The 10,890-nt window shown below is 49.4% G+C and overlaps 1 non-coding gene across 1 annotated transcript; it reads left to right on the forward strand.

Annotated features, from left to right (window-relative positions):
• Nucleotides 1-8,265: 8,265 nt before the first annotated feature.
• Nucleotides 8,266-8,341, forward strand: trnap-ugg. The gene has a single exon. It is a non-coding gene; the product is annotated as a tRNA-Pro (tRNA).
• The last annotated feature ends 2,549 nt before the right edge of the window (nt 8,342-10,890 follow it).

Here is a 10,890-nt window from a genome sequence, read left to right on the forward strand (position 1 = left end):
ACTGTATACACATCTACATATACATATACATATGGATCAGCAGCCATACACCTGCATACTATGTAAATACATAAATACACATGAATGTACACATACTGTACATGTAAATACATACAAATGTTGCCTTAAAGGGGCAATCCACTGTTGCTACATTAATTTTTGGACTTATAAATAAATGATACATACTGTATATACACATTGATTATTGAATAATATAACTTAGAAATGCCTCAAAAGCTTAGTTCAACTGTCATACCCCATCAGAACCCAAAATAAAAACTTGTTTTATTTACTCCAATGTTGTAAACAACATAAATGTAAACAAATCAGCTTTTTACCAAAACGGTAGTGGGGTGCCTGCTTTGTTAATGTTTCAACTGCGGATTGGCCCTTTCACAGACTATTTCCCAATCAGCAGGTACGTGTGTTTACATTTTATACAACCACCCAGCCACACACACAAGGGACATGTCCCATTCATTCATTCACACCCAATTTGAAACCAGATTCTGAGACACAATGTCTTGTCCATTGTTTACCTGAGATACATAGGTCAGAAGATCAACATATACATTATGTAAGCCAGTCCATATGATATGGACCAGATGCCATACATGGGGCCCAAACCCTGGGCTGGCTTTCCAGACCATTGTGTTAGATGTCTGTGTCAACGTATTCATAAAGTTGTGTCCTCCTGTAAATGTTGGATAAACAGGCTAAACGGGATAATGCAGTGACTGAGGGAGTGAGAAAGTGTTGGGACAGGGACTCTCCATCACGCTCTCCAGCTGGAGACAACACATACTCATTGAAGATGACCACAACAAGGTCCAAAGGCTTTTTTCCATTATATTTCTCGACTTTATAACATCATTATAACTCCCCCCTCTCTCTACCTTTCATACTCTCCTCTTCCCCTGAAAGAGGTCATGTATACAGTACTGTAACCAAATTATGTTCTTAGGCGCCCCCTTCTGGTATCATAACACCTCAGCCTATGTATCAAACACCCTCAAGCAGCAGGCATCCTTTCACTTTATCCTCTCCTCTGTGCTCATCTCATTTCTCTCCTCCATTCCCTGATATCACTATACTGTTCCAAGTTTTTCTGGAAAGATGAAAGCATGAAGCACTTGGGTTTCATGTCTTTATAGCGTTGTGTGCTCACATTAAAATGACATTGTTGCATTACTACATCATTGTAACGTTTAGATTTCACATCACAGTTATTGTATAGGATGGGAGTAAGGATTCTACACAGTGGTAGATACAGACAGCAATGACAATAGTGTGAATCATGTCTGATTACCTTTGACCCCATAATGTGTCCTCTTCAACCCACCACCCACCCCCACTATAGTGTATCAGCGCCACGTTACCTCAGTCAGTCCAGTGACCTCACTCCCAACACGGCAGTCCGGGTCCGTTCTTCATCCTGGCATCGACCCATCCAGTAACCAAACATCAGTCTGTAACAAGCTCCACAAACAACAAACAGTATTCACATACTCTCAACTGTCACTATCCATCAGAGGGCTACTGGCTGATGGGCCTGAACTGTACTGTGGAAGGCAGGCGGCCATGTTGGGAAATGGATCGATAGGGATGTATTAATTTCTCCTATTATGTATTCACTGGCTTTTATGGGAACTGGTTGATAAGTCTGCCTTCCTCCTTTCTCTCTCTCCTATCATGTATTGTAATGATCAAGCTATCTATGGATAGCTTCCAGATTCAGACTATAGTCTTACATATGATCCCGCTTGTTCAGGGAGACACAGTAGCCTGTTCTCTAGGTTGTGTAGGTTAAGAAGGGAGAGTGTTTTGGGAGGGCAGGGGAGAAGCTGTCCTGTTATGGCAACCTTGGTGGTAAAATCCTGTACATCACTGCGAAATACCCTCTTTACCTAGCTCTATGTATCCCACCATAGCCCCTTTCAATTGTCATGATCCTGCCTTGTTATGCTTGCAGATACAGTGCTTGCTAAATGGCTAATGTGTGAGTTATAATATATCAGTGTGTGTGAGCCAGAACACTTCAGTTATTTGACAGCACTAACACCCCCCTGTGTGTTCGTAGGTCTGGCTAAATGTATAACTCCATTGAGCAGCATAAACATAATCTCAAGTGTGATGTTTCAGCCTCAAAGGTCACTTCAGGTAAAGCATCAGAGAAGAATGCAACACGATGACAACAGCACGGCAGAGACGCGTTACATAGGTACATCATCACACACAATATGTCACGGTTCCCTCAGACAGAACCCAGAAGCAGACCAGGACAAGGAGAGTTGAACGAAGGTGAGGGTTTATTACAGATTCAAAAAGGTGCAGAATAATCCAGGGACAGAGCGGGCGGCGTGGATGAGTTGTTGAGGGTGCAGTTGTTGGTCCAGTGATGGCTCGGCAGCCGCCGACCATCAGGCAGAGGTAGGGTGAAGGTTCCGGACGAGTGACTGCAGATGGGACAAAAACGGAGGTAAGTAAACCAAAAACCAACAAGGTACAAAACAACAAAACTAACGCTAGACGCTCTAGGACTGATACTCTGACAAAACCTACTGTTCATGGCTAACGATCCGGCAGGAACTGGATGTTCGGCCAGAGCCTAAGAAGGGTGATGATCAGGACCAGGTGTGCAGATTGCTGATGGGATGCAGGTGGCGGAAAACAAGAGCGCTCCCCGGAGCGTTCCCGAACCCTCGGGAAACTGGAGATTACGAACAGGAAAAACTAGTCACCAGACAGGACCCGACTCAGACAGCCGGGATCGTTACAGTACCCCCTCCGACGAACGCCACCGGGCGGACTCCCGGAGCGCCAGGATGGAGGCGGTAGAAGTCACTGATGAGGTCCGCATCTAGGACCTGTCGCCGCGGAATCCAACTCCTCTCCTCAGGGCCATACCCCTCCCAGTCCACGAGATACTGGAAACCCCGGCCCCGCCGTCTGGAATCCATGATGCGACGCACCGTGTAGGCAGGACCACCTCCGATCATCCGGAGGAGGAGGAGGCGGAGGAGGCAACAGAGGACTGAGGAAGACAGGCTTGAGGCAGGAGACATGAAAGGTGGGATGGACTCTGAGCGTCCTCGGTAGTTTGAGTCGAACTGCCACTGGATTGATCACCTTCTCCACCACAAACGGACCAATGAACTTCGGTAACAACTTCCTAGACTCAGTCCGTAACGGAAGATCCCGTGTGGCCAACCAAACCCTATCTCCGATGGTATAGGTGGGAGCGGGGATCCGGCGACGATTCGCCTGGAGCTGATACCGGTCCGAAACTCTAAGGAGTGCCTTTCTGGCCCGATGCCAGGTCCGGTGGCAACGACGAATATGGGCCTGAACAGAAGGCACTGAGAGCTCCTTCTCCTGAGAAGGAAACAGGGGAGGTTGGTAGCCATACAGGCACTGGAAGGGAGACATCCCAGTGGCAGATGTAGGAAGAGTATTGTGGGCATACTCAACCCAAGGCAACTGAGAGACCCAGGAGGTGGGGTTGGAAGAGACCAGACAGCGTAGCGTGGATTCCATCTTCTGGTTGGCTCTCTCCGCCTGACCATTGGATTGGGGGGTGAAAACCAGATGTGAGACTGACTGTAGCTCCAATGGCCAAACAGAAGGACTTCCAGACAGCAGAGGTAAACTGAGGGCCACGGTCGGAAACGATATCACTGGGCAAACCGTGGACCCTGAAAACCTCCCTAACCAGGATCTCGGACGTCTCCGAGGCAGAGGGAAGCTTGGCAATTGGCACAAAGTGGGCGAACTTGCTGAATCTGTCCACGATAGTCAGAACGACCGTGTTCCCCTCAGAAGCGGGCAACCCAGTGACGAAGTCCAGGGCCAGATGCGACCATGGTCGCCGGGGAATAGGAAGGGGGTGAAGTAGTCCAGAGCTGGGCCGATTGGTACTCTTATTCTGCGCACACACTGGACAGGCAGCAACAAACCCCCGAGTATCCTCGGCCATGGCAGGCCACCAAAAACGTCTGCGAAGAAACGCCATTGTCCGAGCCACGCCAGGGTGACAAGCCATCTTGCTGGCGTGGGACCATTTGAGGACAGCCGGACGAACCGACTCAGGCACAAACAACCGACCGGGTGGACCGTTACCGGGACCGGGCTGAGTCCGAAGGGCCGCCAGCACCTCCTCCTCAATCTTCCACATAACTGCTCCCACGACGCAGTTCCGGGGGAGAATTGTCTCGGTCTTGGACCCACTCTCCTCCGTCTTGGAGAACATCCGGGACAAGGCGTCCGCCTTGCCGTTCTTAGATCCAGGTCGGAACGTCAGGGAAAACTTGAATCGTCCGAAAAACAACGCCCACCTGGCCTGACGGGGAGTTGAGACGTTTAGCCGATTGCACGTAAGCAAGATTCTTGTGGTCAGTCCAGACAATAAACGGTTGCTCCGCCCCCTCCAACCAGTGGCGCCACTCCTCCAAGGCAAGTTTCACCGCGAGAAGCTCCCGGTTACCCACATCGTAATTCCTCTCCGCAGGCGAAAGGCGACGAGAGTAGTAGGCGCAGGGATGGAGTTTACTGTCCGTGGAGCATCGCTGCGACAGGATGGCGCCAACTCCCACATCAGACGCGGCCCACTTCAACGACGAACTGACGGGCCGTGTCCGGTTGAGAGAGAATCGGTGCGTTGGTGAATCGCCTCTTCAAATCCAGAAACGCACGATCCGCCTCCGGATTCCACTTGAAGGTCCTGATACTGGAAGTCAAGGCAGTTAATGGAGCGGCCACACGGCTGTAATCCCGGATGAATCTGCGGTAGAAATTCGCAAACCCCAAAAATCTCTGGAGCTGCAATCTCGTACCGGGCTGGGCCCATTCCAGAACCGCTCTAACCTTCTCCTGGTCCATCCTAATCTCTCCCCTGGAGATGATGTACCCGAGAAAGGATGTCGTGTGGGCGTGAAACTCGCACTTCTCGGCCTTCACGAACAGGCGATTCTCCAACAATCGCTGCAGAACCTGCCGGACATGCTGGACGTGGTCGGAAGGTTCCTTCGAGAAGATCAGAATGTCATCCAGGTAAACAAACACAAAGAGACCGATCATATCTCTCAGGACGTCGTTCACCATACTCTGGAATACCGCTGGAGCATTGGTCAGTCCAAACGGCATCACCTGATACTCGAAGTGACCCATCGGTGTATTGAAACCCGTCAACCACTCGTCCCCCTCTCTGATCCGGACCAGGTGATACGCATTGCGTAGGTCTAGCTTGGTGAACACCGTAGCACCCTGTAAGGAGTCGAAGGCAGAACTCATCAAGGGCAGGGGGATACTTGTTCTTGACCGTGATGTCATTCAACCCCCGATAATCAATACACGGTCGAAGAGAGCCATCCTTCTTACCCACAAAGAAGAATCCTGCCCCCAGGGGGTGATGACGAGGACGAACGAGACCAGCAGCTAGGGACTCCTTGATGTAGGTCTCCAACGCCTCACGTTCAGGTCGGGAGATACTGTATAACCTTCCCTTGGGGTAGACAGCTCCAGGGACCAGGTTGATGGCACAATCATATGGTCGGTGGGGAGGAAGTGACAGAGCCTTCTGCTTACTGAAAACTTCCCCCAAATCGTGATATGTCTCGGGAACCAGGGACAAATCTGGGGGTTTAGCCTCAATCACCTGACTGGGAACCGAATGGGGGCAGGCAGTCTTGAGACAGTTAGCATGACAATCAAGGCTCCAACTCGTTACCTTGCCCGTCACCCAATCGAACGTGGGATTGTGTTCCTTCAGCCAGGGGTATCCAAGGACCAGAGGAACATGGGAAGACGGCAGAATGAAGAATGAAATCATCTCAGAATGATTCCCCGACAACCGCATCTTAACCGGTTCAGTCCTCATCGTGATACGTGCCAGACTACTGCCGTTCAGAGTGGTCGCTTCAATGGCTTCCGGCAATTGCTCCTTGGAAAGCCCCAGCTGTTCCACCAACTCGGCATCAAGAAAGCTTCCATCGGCACCTGAATCGATAAAAGCGTTAAGCGCTAAGCTCTGATTCCTGTTCACAAGGGTAGCCGGGAAACGGGGTCTGACAGAGGTACTGAGAGGTTGAAACTGGCTCGCTAACAGTCCTCCCAACTTTAGCGAGCCGGGCAGTTTGACGACCGCCGGGAACAAGTGGAGATGTAATGTCCCGAGCGACCACAGTAGAGGCAGCAGTTGGTCTTACGTCTATGTTGACGCTCCTCCTTGGTTAACCCGTGCCGCCCCACTTGCATGGGTTCAGAATCGGGAGAGAGGTCCTCTCCACTAATCCTTTGTGGTGGAGAATGATCGACGTGTTCTGGTCCCCCACCCGACCCGACTGGGAACTGAGAAGCTGATCGATTGGACGGACCCCATTGCTTCTCCCTCCTTCGCTCTCGGACTCGATTATCCACCCGAATAGACAAGGCTACCAAGCTGTCCAGGTCACTAGGCTCCGGATAAGAGATCAACTCATCCTTGAGCTGCTCCGACAGACCCTGGTAAAAGGCCGCTTGCAAAGACTCCTCGTTCCACCCACTCTCCACAGCCAACGTCTTGAACTCGATCACGAAGTCGGCCACGCTGCGAGTTCCTTGGTGAAGAGAAAACAGGCGCCTAGCTGCGTCCCTCCCTCGGACGGAATGGTCGAAGAGCTTCTCATCTCGGCCGTGAACCCCTGGTATGAAGCCATGCAGGGATCCTGTCGTTCCCAAACGGCTGAAGCCCACTCAGCGCTCGACCACGCAGCAACTCAATCACAAAGGCTATCCTAGCCTTGTCTGTGGCATAAGAGTAGGGCTGTAGATCGAACACTAATCCACACTGCATAAGGAAGGAACGGCATCTTCCCAGCTCCCCCTCATATTTATCCGGCGTCGGAACCTTGGGCTCACGGAGAGACACAACTTCAGAAGCGGCAGGCGAGATGGGTGAAACCGGTAGTGGGTCCTCCACCGGACACTGGCGTTGGTTCTGGACCTCCGTCAGACCGGAAGAAAGGTTCCGAACTGACAACGCGATCTCCTGTAGTACCGTGCTATGATGGCCCAACATCTTCTCCTGCTGGGTAATGGCATGGCGAACAGAGTCCAGGTCCGCTGGGTTCATAACTGGCCGGATCGTTCTGTCACGGTTCCCTCAGACAGAACCCAGAAGCAGACCAGGACAAGGAGAGTTGAACGAAGGTGAGGGTTTATTACAGATTCAAAAAGGTGCAGAATAATCCAGGGACAGAGCGGGCGGCGTGGATGAGTTGTTGAGGGTGCAGTTGTTGGTCCAGTGATGGCTCGGCAGCCGCCGACCATCAGGCAGAGGTAGGGTGAAGGTTCCGGACGAGTGACTGCAGATGGGACAAAAACGGAGGTAAGTAAACCAAAAACCAACAAGGTACAAAACAACAAAACTAACGCTAGACGCTCTAGGACTGATACTCTGACAAAACCTACTGTTCATGGCTAACGATCCGGCAGGAACTGGATGTTCGGCCAGAGCCTAAGAAGGGTGATGATCAGGACCAGGTGTGCAGATTGCTGATGGGATGCAGGTGCGGAAAACAAGAGCGCTCCCCGGAGCGTTCCCGAACCCTCGGGAAACTGGAGATTACGAACAGGAAAAACTAGTCACCAGACAGGACCCGACTCAGACAGCCGGGATCGTTACACAATATTCCTTTCCATCTTCTCTCTCCATATCTCTCTTCCTACATCTCTCCCTTAACCTCTCAGATATGTCCTCCACCTAGTATCGTCAGCATTCAGCAACAGGCTGATTCAATGGGTCTCTGTTCCTCCCAGCTCTCTCTGTCTCTTCCTGCCCCATTGTGCCTATCCAAGTGATTTTCCAACCTAAGCTGGCACAGGCCTGGATTTCCAGAGCCCACACGCCAACTCTGAGCCCAAGGAAAGGGACTAGCTCCTCCGGGAAAGGAAATGAGTAGCAGGAGGGGTGTTGGGGCGCAACTCAAAAGGAAAACAAACCCAAATATCAGGGGGGTTATTTAAATCTCTGTGTCTTATATTAACAGCAGTGCTACAGGCTAGCGATTAGCCATACATGGGTCAGGAGTTCTTAAGACTCTCTTCATTTCCCCTGGAATCCAAGGCTTTGTATGTTTTACACGTTGACAGCAGGGATTGGACAGAAATTGTTATTACTGTATTATTAGGCATCTTGCCTTTTATTAAAAATATGAGTATTGCATTTAGCAGTTACTGTGGAGATGTGGACCTGTGAACAATGACCTTCACATTTACATGATGAATGTAGGCCCCGTGTAGCTCAGTTGGTAGAGCATGGTGTTTGGAACGCCAGGGTTGTGGGTTCGATTCCCACGGGGGGCCAGTATAAAAAAAATAATTATGCACTCACTAACTGTAAGTCGCTCTGGATAAGAGCGTCTGCTAAATGACTAAAATGTAATGTTCTGACATTTTTCCTTGGTCACAAGCTGAGACAAAATTATTTTTACTTTATGTGATATCTTTGTTTTCCTCCTGCAAAAGCAATATATTGATTACTTACACCGCTGTTTGAGCTATTTACAATAATACCTAATGGTCCTATATTTTAGTAACCCTATGTGTTCCCAATTCTTCAACGTAAGCTGATCTGCTAAGATAAAGTTCCTATAATGCTCCCATAAAAAGTGCACAATGTTCAGAACTGTTTGGCCAGATAATGTCAATCAAGATGGCCTCTAAGTCAGGTAACCTCTCAGGTGACAATCACCTGACCAAGATGGCTGCCAAGCACATTAAACCAAAGATGGTGAATAAATGAAGATACTGTAGTTCACTCTGGCCGTTTACCATTGAAAAAAATGTGTCAGTTCCGGTCTACTTAACTGGATGTGTCTCCCATAGACACCAATGCGATAGCAGCTGGGTCTGGTCTACTTAATTCATTGACTTTCATTGAACCAGAAAAATACAGCGAGTGGGGTGTCTCGCTTCCTCTTCCGTCTCTGACCAAACATTATTTGGTTTTGCAGCCATCAGGGGACTCTCATTCAGTATTCTTTAATGATGAAAGTGAGTGTTAATTCTGTACTATTGATCAAATCAAATAAATTGTATTTGTCACATGTGCCGAATATAATTGTGAAATACTTACATACAAGCCCTTAACCAACAATGCAGTTCAAGAAATAGAGTTAAGAAAACGTTTACTAAATAAGATAAAGTTACAAATAAAATAAAAAGTAACACAATAAAATAACAATACAAGGCTATATTCAAGGGGTACCGGTACCAAGTCAATATGCGGGGGTACAGGTTAGTCGAGGTAATTTGTACATGTAAGTAGGGGTAAAGTGACTATGGATAGATAAACAGCGAGAAGCAGCAATGTAAAAACAAAGGCATGTAAATAGTCCGGGTGACCATTTGATTCATTGTTCAGCAGCCTTATGGCTTGGGAGTAGAAGCTGTTAAGGAGCCTTTTGGACCTAGACTTGACGCTCCGGTACCGCTTGCTGTTCGGTAGCAGTAAGAACAGTCTATGACTTGGGTGACTGGAGTCTTTGACAATTTTTTGGGCCTTCCTCTGACACCGCCTAGTACATAGGTCCTGGATGGCAGGAAGCTTGGCCCCAGTAATGTACTGGGCCGTACGCACTACCCTCTGTAGCGCCTTGCGGTCGGATGCTGAGCAGTTGCCATACCAGGCGGTGATGCAACCAGTCAGGATGCTCTTGATGGTGCAGCTGTATAACTTTTTGAGGATCTGAGGACCAATGCCAAATCTTTTCAGTCATCTGAGGGGGAAAAGGTGCTGTAGTAACCTCTTCACGACCTTCTTGGTGTGTTTGGACCATGATAGTTTGTAGGGGATGTGGACACCAAGAAACTTGAAACTCTCGACCCGCTCCACTACAGCCCTGTCAATGTGAATGGGGGCGTGTTCGGCCCTCCTTTTCCTGTAGTCCACGATCAGCTCCTTTGTTTTGCTCACGTTGAGGGAGAGGTTGTTGTCCTGGCACCACACTGCAAGGTCTCTGACCTCCTCTCTATAGGCTGTCTCATCGTTGTCGGTTTGGCAAACTTAATGATGGTGTTGGAGTTGTGCTTGGCAAAGCAGTCGTGGGTGAACAGGAAGTACAGGAGGGGACTAACCACGCACCCCTGAGGGGCCCCGGATTGAGGATCAGCGTGGCAGATGTGTTGTTGCTTACCCTTACCACCTGGGGGTGGCCCGTCAGGAAGTCCAGGATCCAGTTGCAGAGGGAGGTGTTTAGTCCCAGGGTCCTTAGCTTAGTGATGAGCTTTGTCAGCACTATGGTGTTGAACGCTGAGCTGTAGTCAATTAACAGCATTCTCACATAGGTGTTTCTTTTTTCCAGGTTGGAAAGGGCAGTGTGGAGTGCGATTGAGATTGCATCATCTGTGGATCTGTTGGGGCGGTATGCGAATTGGAGTGGTTCTAGGGTATCTGGGATGATGATGTTGATGTGAGCCATGACCAGCCTTTCAAAGCACTTCATGCGGTAGTCATTTAGGCAGGTTACCTTTGCTTTCTTGGGCATAGGGACTATGGTGGTCTGCTTGAAATATGTAGGTATTACAGACTCGGTCAGGGAGAGGTTGAAAATGTCAGTGAAAACACTTGCCAGTTGGTCCGCGCATGATCTGAGTACTGGTAATCCATCTGACCCCGCGGCCTTGTGAATGTTGACCTGTTTAAAGGTCTTGCTCACATCAGCTACGGAGAGCGTGATCACACAGTCGTCCAGAACAGCAACAGCTGGTGCTCTCATACAGGCTTCAGTGTTGCTTGCCTCGAAGCGAGCATTTAAGGCATTTATCTGGATTTCCCTTTGTAGTCCGTAATAGTTTGCAAGCCCTGCTATATTCGACGAGCGTCAGATCCGGTGTAGTAGGATTTAATCTTAG

This window comes from Coregonus clupeaformis, chromosome 26 (assembly GCF_020615455.1).
Source record: "Coregonus clupeaformis isolate EN_2021a chromosome 26, ASM2061545v1, whole genome shotgun sequence".
Taxonomy (NCBI): Eukaryota; Metazoa; Chordata; class Actinopteri; order Salmoniformes; family Salmonidae; genus Coregonus; species Coregonus clupeaformis.